This window comes from Papaver somniferum, chromosome 11 (assembly GCF_003573695.1).
Source record: "Papaver somniferum cultivar HN1 chromosome 11, ASM357369v1, whole genome shotgun sequence".
Lineage (NCBI taxonomy): Eukaryota > Viridiplantae > Streptophyta > Magnoliopsida > Ranunculales > Papaveraceae > Papaver > Papaver somniferum.
In genome coordinates, this window is record NC_039368.1 from 60,329,775 (window position 1) to 60,343,975 (window position 14,201).

The window sequence follows — 14,201 nt, forward strand, 5'->3', positions numbered from 1 at the left end:
TTTATACTGTCAGAGTAGTGACCACATTGATCCCTATAAATGTGACGGTTTCTTGAGTGAAAGAGTGGGAAAGTGGGAGTTCGTGGTAAAGTCAGTTCCATGTCGTGTGGAGACTTGACTGATCGTGCACCCACTACTTTGCTAACTCCTTCAACCGTTTGCACAACTTACTCACACTTCTCGTCGTGGATGTATCCACATGCCGTAGGCCGCCAGACCAAAACCCTAAGTGATATCCCCCCATTTGTGACGTGATTGATGTCTCATGAATCGTGAAGTCTGCAAGGCAGACTTGTTATAATTAGTCAGTTGTTAACTGTTTAGACAATGAGTCTAGACTTTGTTGAATCGAGCATGAGTGATGAATGCTCAGTGATTAAGTGAATTATTGACCAGTATTTGAGTGACTGAGCAAGTATTGCTCAATTCTGCAAATCACTGAATATTGATAATTTGACGAGCAACTGAGCAAGTATTGCTCAATTCGACTGATTACTGAATATTGTTAGTTGGATCAATATTCGGGCAATTGAGCAAGTATTGCTCGATTTGGCGAATTATTTACTGGTGATGTGACCCAATAAAATATTATTTAAAATATTGGTAGATTACCGAATATTATATAATTAATTTAGATGGATCAACATAATTTAATGTTTGAACTTGCTCAGAATGCTGATTTCATGAGCCTTTGTTCGAAACCTTACTTTTTGATCAATCCTTCATCGATTGGAAAATTACTGAAAATTGATCATGAGTGAAGAGGTACCGACCACATGGGATGATGGGCATCCATGTGGTGCCCAGTTCTCGAGTAATCATGCACCAGGGTTCTCGGTTTTGAGAGTTGGTGAAAGAATGATGATTAAATGCCGGTTTCATCATTTTCTAAAATATTGCTGGGTTCAGCATTAGGTGATAAAACCTAGGTATGAGAGATGGGGCACCGACCAAGAGGCCATGGGACCGGCTCTTGGTGGTCACTGACCAATTGTTGGCCGTTTGAAGAATCCTCCAGTTGGTTGGAGATAGTTTGGGCCCAGTATGAGCAATTGAGCAAATTAGGTCAGAATTATGAAAACATGTGGGACCGACTTTGTGCAAGCCCTAGGGATGACTCTTTTCGGTCATGAAGGCATGCACGTGTTGCCTTGGTGTCTGTGTCTCCATACTGAGAGTTTCAGTATTTTCCGATGTGCGTTCGAGCAACATTGTGAATTTTCAGAAGAGTTTCATCTTGGCTGAAACTCTTGATTTTTGTTGGAATGAGCATGTATGCTCAATTCATCAATATTTTGAAAATATTAAGATAAAAGTGTTTTAATATTTAAAAATTTCCTTGAGAGGCTATCCAGTCGTGTGACCATGTTGGCTTTTGGTTTTCGTGATTTGAGTAATATATGAGAAAATATGAAGAAATCATGAATTTTGCTCAAACCCAGGGGTTTCATGAATTGAGAAAAATAATAATTATGAAAAGTTAGGGTTTGCAAGTTGTGGGACCGACCACGGCTTGGGCATGGCCGGCTAGGTTTCCCGGTCCCGCACACCTTTCCCCATTTTATAATATTATTCTTCATGAATCCTTGAAGTTATGGAGAATCCTTGAAGTTATGGAGAACCCATGAATTTTTGGTGAAACAAGGGTGTTTCATGAGTTGAGGGAAATAATAATTATGAAAAGTTAGGGTTTGCAAGGTGCGGGACCGTCCAAGGATTGGGCATGGCCGTCCGGCTATGTTGCCCAGTCCCGCACACCTTTCCCTAATTTTATATTATTTTCCATGAGTTCATCAGATTATGGAGAAACCGTGAGTTTTGCTCAAACAAGGAAAGTTTCTGGGATGAGGGAGTTTTCATGATTTCGTGAAAATGATAAAATAAGAAAAATAATGGGAGAAGCATGGGACCGGCCACGGCTAGGGAACGGCCGGCCGGCCGATGGGCCCGGCCCATGGGCGCCTCTCCACTATTTTATTATTATTATTTTTTTATCTCTCCTGTTTTGGGTAGGATTCCTCGTTTTCCATATTTTTGAATACTCGTTTGTGCATCCGGGCGCTCATTCATGCATCATTGTCGAGTACACTTGCACCATTTTATGGGGCTTACTCAGTGGTGGTCCAGATGCCCGGTTGCTGAGTATTTATTACTAATTTATGAAATTCAATGGTGAATAATTCATGAAACTGAGTAATAAAGATGAATAGTTTTTATCATCAATTCATAGGATTAGCCGTGGATTCGACCATGAATTCAGAATAATAAAATAGGTATTACCATTCCATGGGATCGTGGATTCGACCATGAAATCGGAGTAATAAAATAAGTGGTGATATTAACATTTCATGAGACCAGCCGTGGGTTCGACCATGAAATTTGAGTAATATCTATTACCATTTCATGAGATCAGCCGTGGATTCGATCATGAAATCGGAGTTATACATTTATCTATTACCATTTCGATCATGAAATAGGAGTAATGAGATAAGATAAATTATCTTCTAGTAATTCAATGGTGAATGTCACGGTAGAATTTAATCTCTTGCGTATAGTCAGTGAAACAGCAAGTGTTGTCGAAGTCCTGAAGACGTTATTGCTCTCAATCTTACGGAGAACCGCCTGGGTCTATACACGTCTCTCTACATAGTCAGGGAAAAGTGAGTATCACCGACGTCCTGAAGGCGTTATTGTTATCAATCTTACGGAGAACTGCCCAATCGTTCCTCTATGTAGAGAGGGGTCTCTCTCATGTAGTCAGGGAACAGTGAGTGTCACCGATGTCCTGAAGGCGTTGTTTCTCTCAATCTTACGGAGAACCGCCAAATTATGTTATTCTACATAGAGGGCATGATGAAATGCGAGGTATCGAATGCTTAGCTAGTGGAGGCCTTCCTAAATGCATATTCATCATGGCTTCGTAAAATATGAATCGTCACATGCCTGAAAGCCGTGTCAGAAACATGTATCATGATTTTATGGTTTTGTCCTTTGTTGAAAATCCACCATCTACATTAAGTCCCCTTCTTAGTGAGGGACAATCATGTTCCGAAGTAAGCATTAAATTGTGATTTTCAGTCGACGAGAGATCAGTGGTTAAACTCAGTCTACAAAGGTAGTTTCAGAATCCTCAATTTACTCCAATGGTGTCATGTACGAGCAAATGTTCGGATGAGGAACCCTGATGGTATGATAGGGCGTGATTCTGTAAGCATGGAGAGAAAAAGCATTGTTAATTTGGTCGGTCAAAGGCCCAGTTTTGGTCAACTTAGGATTTATGGGCCGGAGCCTAAAAAGGAAACCCGTGTTTTATTAGGTTTTGGAAATAAAATTAATATAAAAGGGAAGAATCCTTGAAATTCTTTTTGTGTTTTTTGATTGACCGACCACTCTACTCTTCATCACCTCACGAGTATCAGCAGCGGGAGAACTCGCCGGATCTAGCACCGCCGCCTGTCCGTCCACCGTCTGGCAGAATTCCGGCCGATGTCGGCAGGTAAGTCTGTGCGATTTTTTTTTTTTTTTGTTGTGTGCTTTATGATTTCATGAGTTGTTCATAAAACAAAAATCCTATGGTTGCATGCATGCGTAGGATTTACGAAGAAGTTTTAGAAAACGTATATATGCTAATTTGTTCGTTAGTTGAAGGAACGAGCAAAAATCCCTAACATGAAAGATATTCATAAACTTTTGAATAGAAATGGTCTAGTTGCAGTAGTAAAAGTTTTTTTTATTAGGTTTCATGAAAACCCAAGTTTGTTTTTCGAAGCATGAGCTTTGCAAATACTTTTAGAAACGTAGGGTTGTTCGTAAAAGTAATAAGTAATAATCCTTAGGGTTAAAGGAATTTTGAAAATACCTGGAGTTCATGATAAAAAAAATGGTTTATGAGATTTCAAATTTTTATTTAGAATATGTGGACCTTTGCAAAAATATGAAAGACCCTCGTTTCACAGACGAATGCTCAATTGAGCAAAACTAACCCACGTGAAAAAAAGATTTTTTTTTTTACATGCGCACGTGAGTTTTTGAGTTTTCTTTTATTTCAATAGAATAAAATCAAATTTTGAGTAATTGTAAGAGAAACAATTGTATTTCATGATTTTATGATGTATGTTTTGTGATATAAAATCATGGGACGTTCACATGAAAATTTATGTGAATCGTTCATGGCTTCGTGAAAATTCAGTGTTGACTCCCAAATGATAAGTTTTTTGCTCGGCTTTGCAGGTTTGAAAGAACAAGCAAGTTTTGGGGTTTTACGCTGTTATCACTAAATTTGTGAAATCGTAAATAGGTAAGAGTTGAGGATTACCATTTTTGTAGACGTCGATATGAGCATCATAATTGTCTTGTTGCTTCAATTATGTTGATGAAATTTGTGTATGGATGTCACAGCAACTTTGCGAAAATGGCTCAGTCCCGTAGCGCTTCTGAAGATGATGCTTCTTCGAGAGAGGATGTTTTCCTCCAGAAATGATGATTCTGAGATTTCTAAGGAGAAAGAGGAAAGTCCCAAGACTAAGAACATTCCAACTGCTGAGGACAAATTCTTTGTGTATCATTATAGACCTGAAAAGCGTCCCTTAGGCTCCTCATTTCGGTTGCTAATAAATCCCAGGAGCATTACTCAGAATAAGTTGGTGTCTCCTCAAGCAGTAATTCGGTTTTGTTTGCAAGGGAAACACTTTTCGGCTTCTCATGTGGAGTTCAAGCTTTCACAAAAACCTCTGACGTATTTCTCTGTATGGGCAAGACACATGATGGGTCATAGTCGTGTGCGGATCATGTTGGATCGTTCCTAGGTGACACGAGCCATTCAAGCTGCTGGAGATTTAATTATCAATCATGATATACCAGGTATAGTAGCTGTGCTTGCCCGTTGGTGCGGTCCGACTCATACCTTCATATGCAGATGGGGGAATTCATCATCACCTTAGAAGATGTAGCTGCTTTGTTGCACCTTCCAGTTACCGGTAATTTCCCTGAAGAGCTTTCAGCGGAGGAGAAGGAGATATCTAATGTATTGGAGGCCAAGATGCACAAATGCAATGAGTCTCCCAAATCCTGCTATGCTCAATGGTTGTCACATTGGTGTCCAAGAGATAGAGTTCATGAAGAACCGGTTGATGGTACTTTAACAATTGCTACTTTCTTATGATTGTGGCTCTCCAGGGATATTCTTGAAGATTGTGGACACTTGCTGAAGCCGTTTATGATTTGTTTCGCCATAAAGATGGCTAAATGTGAGAAACTTTCCATTGGTAGTCTATTCTTGGGTTCATTGTTTGCCAATTTAGACTCTTTAGTTGTAAACTCCAGTATCTCCAACGGATTCATGAAGGTCGAAACATATGCCAATACCATGTTCCTCCAAGCCTTGATGTGGGAGCATCTTGAGAGTTACGCCTCAATTCCTAGTAGCATCTTGCAAGGACCCAAGGTCGATACTCGTCATGATTTTCTTGAGAAAAATAACGCCAGGATCATGCGTTGGTTTAGAAAGCAGCCACAATATAAGATATGTATTACTGACGTCTTAGATATTGAATCTGAGTTCAACTTTCGCCCCTGGGTGTCGGTTCCTGATCTCTTCTCGCAATTGATCACTTTCAATACTGCTGAGGAAAATTCACACTGAAGACTGGTACTGATTTGAATGATGGAGAGAGATCTTTCATATTGAGTTGCACTCCTGGCCACCTAGTATCAATGATGCATGGATAATTCCGAGTAGAAGAATCTAACATCGATAGGGCAACTCGACAAATGGGCGTCGACCAGTGTGTCCCAGGTCACCGAATGAGCAAACCATCAATTGAGTATCTGAAGGCTAATTTAGATTGCACTCGTGTGGAGGGAAATGAGTATTTATTCCCATGCTCTGATCGTGCTAATTTTGTGACTCCGGGTTACATAGACTTCTGGCGTCAACAACTTGAGTGTGTGTACAAGTTTGCAACGGATGTTAAGTCCCCAGTTCGAGAGTTCCCTTCCTTTGACATGATTTCTGATCGACCCAGGATGAGATACCTTTCCAGTGGCGACAAAAGGAAGACGTCTCCAAGTGCGACGCAAGTGAGTCCCCTTTTTATGGTTTTAGCCAAAGTATGTCAGTCCCCCTTTTAATTGTATTGTTGACTCCATGGTAGGATGGCCGTTCTGTGAGACTTCGACTTGATGTGAACTCTCCAAACCTTCAAGAAAGTCCTCAGGGAGGAGAAGGCAGGAGCAGGATATCTCATAGGATGATCTCGAACAATATACGGTCCCCTGCCGCTTCTTTGGTGAGTTATTAGCACTTTTCTTCATCGTTGCGACTTTCCCGTCCATGTGATTAGGATCTTAAAAGAATATTGTTAATTCGTTCCAGAATTTTGTCCCATCGGTTATTGATGGTCTTCATTTTTCTCTTGGTCGAATAATTCAGGGATCAAGTACTGACGTGGAAGTCGACGTAAGTATCCTCCTTTTGCATTAATCATTGTAATATGCTCTTGAAAGAATTAGTGATGATTGTCTCTGATGTCCAGGAGGAAGTCATTGCGGATGAGCAGCATGTTGATGAAGCGTGCTCTTCTTTGGTACATGGGAATATGGAGAATTCCCGAAATCCCGAACCGAATGGAGATAGTGGCGTTACCAATGGAGATTCCGGTATTGCCGAGCCTTCAAATGATTTAGAGACTCCCCTAGTAAGTACATCTCCTGTAATTTCTTCATAGAAGTATGAAATTGCTGATTTGTGGATGAATGAATGAGAACCCATGTAAATTTATGGAAAACTTTGCTGAAATACGTCACCAGAAAATTTCAGACTTCAGATTTTACTAGAAATGTTGTAGAATTCCCGTCTGAAGTCGGATTTTCGCAATCTGCATATGCATTTTCAAGCCCAGAAAATTTCCAAGCTTTAGAATAGAAGATTTTCGAATTTTGAACATGTTTAGGGCCTGAAAAAGGCGAAATAGTAAACTTCCAGGAGACCTTCAGAACTTTTCCAGATTGCATGTTGTCCGATGCTTTGACCACATCTCCTTGCTCGTTCATCCGATTTCTATGAAATTTTTATATGTTGTATATAACATCAATACAAAGAGAATGGTATATGACCCAACCTAAAATTACTTACCAATTTCTCCCAGTTCGTCGTTTAATACAGGGCAGTGTAGAATCTCTTCAGATGAGCTTGTTTGAAAAACGTGTTTCATGGATTCTACACCATTTGCTCATGTTTTGGGTGCAAAAATAAGAACTTAGATGATGTTAGTTAACTTACATTCTGAATTGTATGGTTTCCTTTGATTTTCATGCTCTAATCTCATGTAATCTTCGTATTAGGTACCAAATACCGAAGTTGAGAATGACGGAACCAATGTTGAAGATTCGAGCAATATGGTGAATCAAAGCAGTAACATCACCAAATATCCACATCCAGGTTATGAGAATATCATTGTTGAAGCCATGGAGGAAACTGAGACTCCAGTTGCTATTGAAACCGAGCAAAGAACAGAAGAGACTGTCCTAGAAGAAGTTGTTGCAATGACAATAGAGGATGCTCCAGTAGTTGAGAATAGTGTAGTAATACACGAATATCCCAATGCAGGGATTGTTTGTGAGCCTCCATTTGGTTCTTCACTCCTGTATCATGTGTATGTTGGTGGATTCAGCGTTCCTACTGGGTATGCCAATATGTATGAGAAGTTGTGGAAAATGTATGGTCATATTGTTGTTTCCAGGGATCCTGATCGTAGCTACTTCTTGACAATGCAATTGGGAAACATATTGCATGTTATAGATGATATACGAACCAGGGCCAGAAGTACTGTTACTCGAGATGTACTCTTTGATTGGGAGTACAACTTGGAGAATTCTGAGAGACTTGGCTTTAACTTGAAGTGGCTTCATCAGAAGATTAACATTATCAAGGATGCAGTAGTGAAGAACATCCCTTTTACTAGTAATGCTGTGATGGAGAAAATGACCAAGATTGCTGAGCTGACCAAAAAGATGGAGTTGGAGAGAGCGGCTTTGCAAGTCTTGGAGAATACTGAGAAGCAGGGATCATACTTCGACGGCTTTCTTTAGTTTTCTTCTGATAATCTCCGAACATTGAACTTCTGAGAGATGTGAGGTTTTATTTTGGTTTTGAATTTTTGATTGGTTTTGAATTCATGAGTGACTGAGGATTTTCTTTTGAATTTTGGATCTGATAGAGATTTTTTCTTAAATAAAGAACTTTGATAAATTACTGAATTAAAATACTGGATGCAAGTATTGCAAACGTTTTGGAGGAATTGAAAATATATGTGAAAGAAAATCCTAAAAGCAAACCAAATATTTATGTGTCTGGCAGGGAACGCCTGAATTGCCTAATACCTTAGACATCAAAAGCTTTGAGCCAATTCTCATGAATTACTGGTATGGTCCTGCCATCCATGTTGATTAGCTTGTAGTATCCTCCAATTATGGATCTTGCAACCATAAAAGTTCCTTCCCAATTGGAGCTCCTTGCAGAATGGAGATCACGTTTAGCTTCCTTAAGAACTAAATCTCCTTCCTGGAATTTGTTAGGCTTGGTTGTATGCGCCTTGAATATCTTCTGCTGATTTTGGATTCCCCGAGCAGTGGAGTTCCATGGTTGTGGTACATGTGGACACTCGCGCAGAGGGAAGCATCTAGGATACTGTTTATCAAACTCGGCCATTATTCTGGAGATGACCGTGTTGGTGGAGTGTTGAATTTTGAGAGGTTCTGCATCTAACCACTTAGTGAAGTATTGTTGAGGCGAAACTAGCCACTCATAACATTTGGTGATAGCTAGGTTTTGAGAAGAACTGAGTCCCCGGACTAGGGTATCATATTTGAAAGTTGGTAATACATATGCATCATGGGGAATAAGACTTGGATGAGTGCGAAACCTTTTGACGAATTCGTGGGCGCTTTCCCCAGGTTTTTTTGTGAGTTCCATCAAGGCTTCAACTTTTCCCAAATGCTTGAAAGGTTGATCATCTTCCGAGTTAGAGATTTCTTCCACGGAGAAATGTGTAGCTTAAGATGAAGATATCGCAACAACTTTTCCATCATGAGTCCATGCTCTCCCAAGGACCATGTCATATCCCGGATCCTCCTTAATTATGAAGAATTTAGTTTCTGTAAATATTGAATCATTCCTTATCTTTACAGTGATGTAACCGTAAGCATCCCTGGAGATTCCTTCATGGTTTCTGACTGATATAGGTGCATGAATTGCTTCTTGTCGAGTGATGCCAGCAGCTCTGAGAGTTTTCAAGGGGATGATGTTAACAGCAGTGCCAACGTCGACCAACGCTCGCTTGAATTCATTTCCTTTGAGATGGACTGTAGTGAGAAGTACCCAATCATACATCTGTTTGTCTGTTGCTGGAGGTTCAGGGAGTGTCTCCTGAATTGTTATTTGTTTCGCTGACACAATGTGGTTTAGTGCAGTAAACATGTCATCTCTTTGGGATTTTGACAAGTGCAGCAACTCGCAGATATGCTCAATTAGGTATTGAACTGCTTCCTTGACCGGTTGCTCAGAGAGTGCAAACGTTCTGAACGGAAGAGGATTTTTGTGCACTCCTTCATTTCCCAGTTCCCCTGAGTCGACCTTTTCTTTGAATATGCGCTTCAAAGTTCGGCAATCACTTGTTGGATGACTGACATACCTATGAAAATCGCAGTAGCGTGCATTTTCCATTTGTTCCTCAGTTGGTTCCTTTTTGACGGAAGGTAATTTGATTGCACCATCTTGAATCCAGACTTCTAATAGTTCGATCACTTCTTCAATAGGAAAAGGGAACTCAGGCGCTTCCTGATTGTTCTGTTGAGGCTGAACTAGTGGTTGCGTGTTTCTGGTCTAGTTGTCCTTCCTTGGTGCTTTTGGAGGGTGAGACGCCGGAGGAGAATTCTTTTGTTGTTGTGCCTCATCTTTTCCCTTGCTCCCTTCAGCAACATTCATGGAAGCTTCGACGTTATACTGCTTGTTGATCAAACGCATGTTGGTGCTGCTTCGAGCGTTCGGTTCCTCGACTTTGACAGTTTTTGTTCTTTCTAACAAAGCTAGAGCAGTGGTTGCTGATCTCTTGGCCGCTTCATGAAGTTCTGAAAAGGTTTGAAATCGGAGATTTTCCAACAAGGCCATATAGACTGGAATCTTTCCGTTGATGCACAAGTCCACTAGTTGTTGCTCGGTAACATTAGGATCATGACAATCCAAAGCTTGAATTCTGAACTTCTTCACATAGTCGTTCGGATTTTCAGTATTCTTCTGAGCCATCCTTCCTAAGTCGGATAGGGTAACTTGCTCAGAAACAAAGAAGTATTTCCTGTAGAAAGCATTAATCATTTCTCCCCAATTCGATATGCTCCCTGGTGCGATGTTGTTGTACCAAGTATATGCTCGATCCGTCAGGGGTTTTAAAAACTCCTTCAAACGGACAACATGGTTATGTTCATGCTCTCCCAAGGCTTCCAAGAATCGGGAAACGTGTTATCGAGCATTCCCCGTTCCATTGTAGAGTGTGAACGTTGGAAAAGTGTAGCCTTTTGGGAGAGGGATTCTTTGCGTAGCAGCGGGATATGGAGGTTGATGATGGTACAAGGACGGTGTATGGCCCTGGTAGGTTTGGAAACCTACAATAAAATACTGCAAGTGCACAGTGTTTAACTAGCAGAACAACGGCAAGTACAGGTCGTTCCCACGAGGAGTGTGAAATACTACTACTAATTAATATCAAAACTAACTAATCGACAAGATGATGTTTGAACGATTTTCAGAAATTTGGAACAAAATGAAATAATAATAATTCTAACAGTAAACAAAATGAGAGCGGGTTATTAGGATTTTCGGTTTCCACCAATTAATTATGCAAATTCTACTAGTCATTAAAAATATATTCCATGCATTTTCAAATATTGTTTCTCCGCTGTAATTTTCTCCGCTTCATGGGTAGTGATTCTAAAGCATTACCTATCAATCCTAAAGCATATCACGTCAAAGAACTTAACCAAAGCACGCCATATCAATTGAAAAGCATAAATAATCAAGAAAATCACATGAACAATAAAATACCAAGCCATGTGAAGAAAAACTACTAGTCATTCAAATCATTATTGAGCATATAAATGTAGAGTTTACACATTTAAATTGGTTTCTACCTAAACCCTAACATGACTCTAGCTAGACATGGCTTTCTCAAAAGCCATAAACATATTAAAATCAAACTCTAGCTAATGAAAAATGAAGAATCGAAAACAAAACTTCAAAACCATTCTCTACTTACGGCACTGTGGCCGGGCTCTCCTCTCAAATAGTCGACACCCCTTCTTATAACCTTCCCTTTCTTTTATTTCATTAATCAAAGAATCAAAATAAATTATTTTATGAAAATATATTGCATGCAAGTTGATGTCGTCATCAGTATCTTTCCCCAAATAGTATTGCCACCTCGTTCTTCTAATGAAATAATAATCTCTCCTTATTTCCAAAATCTCCCAAATGAAGAAACAGTTACTTTATTTCCAAAATAATCTCACGTGTAAATATTCCTCAATTAATTCTTCACATGGAAAATAAATTATCTTTACCGGTGGAATATATTTGTAATAAAGTAAGAAAGATAAAATACTCCCATTTTCAGTTTGCATGTGCAAACCCCACTTTGATTTCAATTCATTTGCTGCGTTTGTGCCTCGCCTATGAAACAATTTTATGCTGCTGATATATATGGAGATACCAGGCCAGCTACATTTTGTCATTTTTTTCATTGTGGTTGCTGATATATGGAAATACCAGGCCAACCTCATTTCATCATTGTGGTTGCTGATATATGGAAATACCAGGCCAACCCCATTTCATAACTGTGGTTGCCGATACATGGAAATACCAGGCAAACGCGGCTGCTGATACATGGAAGTACCAGGCCAGCATAATAAATGATGATGATATATAGAAATACCAGGCCAACATAATTGATCATTGTGGTTGCTGATGCATGGAAATACCAGGCCAACCATATTTCATCATTATGGCTGCTGATATATGGAAGTACCAGGCCAACCACATTTTTCCATTTTCGTCGCAAACACCATTAAGTCTCACATTTTGCTGTTTATTCATTGGATGATCGAATTCACTTGTACTTTCTACAAAAGCACTAAAATAGTATTAGTAACTAAAATATTGTATCATAGCTAATATAAATATGGGTATAAAATGTAGCATATACATGCTTATCAACACCCCCACACTTATATTTTGCTAGTCCTCGAGCAAAACAGAGATATTATTCAATTGATTTTTTTTTCTTATTCTAAGAAAAGTGAAAACCTGCAAAAATATGGATAATTATCTACTCCCCCACACTTAAACATTACATTGTCCTCAATGTAATTGAGTCATCCAACGTAGAAATTAAGATGGGAAATACAAAAATAAACAATAAAAATAAGAGATAGAGTAGAGGGAACAAATCTGATGGGTTGACTCCCATGAAGCGAAATGTATTTGTTTCCCTACTTTCCTAGCATGTAGTCAAACAAGGTGAGTTTGGTACCCCAAAGTAGACATCCAATCATATATATAGAGTCTAAAAAGTTGAGGATCATCCCAACTAATCCTGTTAGCTGAATATATGTCCTGTGAACACTATAAACCTCCAAAACGGTATGTAAATTCATTCTCAATCGAAAAATGTAAGTGATATTCAAATAATGCATAGATGGGATAAGTAAATTATTCCCAAACGCAACAAATTCAGATTGTTTGACAGTTTTTATTGGCGGAACACGCTCTAAATCAGGTTCTAAATCAGCTGAAATAATTTCCGAGGAACAAGAGCTCAATGAAGCAATAATATCACGACTCATAGACCCATTATCATCTAAAACGGTTTCATTATTAATATCATCAAGACGAAAAAATTCAGAACTTAATGTCTTAAGGGTCAAGGTCGGATCTTTTTCGACTGATGGAACTAGTCGAGACTCGGACAAAACTAGAGGTTCTAATTTGGGGTTCCATTTATTAGTGTCTAGCAACAATGCAGAGTCTAACAAGGCATTGACTTCACAAATGACACTATCATCATCAAAACCAAACCCAAAATGAGCTAAGCAAACCTCTAATGGATCTTCCAAGTGGCTCTTGCAAAAGCTTGCCGAGTACATACTTGCTTTTCGCCCGCAGAACTTCGGACTAAGGTACCTAAAAAAAATTCAAGCAAACTGCATAAAAAGACTAAAAGAAATTTAAAAGAAAAATAAAAATAAATTATGTACAAAAACTAAAAATAAACCATATACAATGATATCAAGAAAAGAGTATTTTGCAACCACTCCCCGGCAGCGGCGCCAAAAATTGATGTGATTTTCAATTGAATTGTAGTTATAAGTTCGTTGAGACTTGTGAAAGCAAAAGATTTTAGACTTATAAAACTTAAAAATAGAAAAGTTATTGCAAAATTGATTTCAAGGTATTAAAAGTAACCAAGACACTAGATTCCACTATTACACATGAATGAACGATACCAAATATGTTTCAAAACTCTAACTATCCTTTAAGTCCTTTATTTCTTAATTCACACATAATCAAACATATTCCAAAATATTAATTGTATTCCCTAAGAATAAACTATCAATCGATTAAACAAAGTATAATCTATCAAATTGAATCACAAGTAATTAAGAAAATTATGTGAACATTTAGAACTCCGTAAAAGCGGGGATTGAATGAATTATAAATTGTAAATTAGAGAAAATAAAATTGTTACGAATCATTCATGCATAGATAGCTTCATCCTTTGCCTGGGTTGCGCAAGAATTAGCTCATCATCATGGAAACACGCTCAAAATTCATTTTTATTGCTCAAAGGGTGTTTACAAAGATGAAATGGGAGAAACAATGATAAAACAGTGATTTTGTTTTCTCTCCCAAAACTCTCCCCAAAAGTGCTCTCTAGCTCTCTATTTATACACACAAATACACATCACTCAAATATATTCTTCCATAACTCCAAAATCTTCTTCTTTTTAATTAAAAATATCATTAGAAATTTTTCCTTCTCTTTATGCTATATATCTTTATTAAACCCATATCTTCTTTAATTCGCAGAATAAAATCCAAGATAAAATCTTCGAAGGATATCTTTCTTGTTTAATACAAGATAACTTCCTTTTTC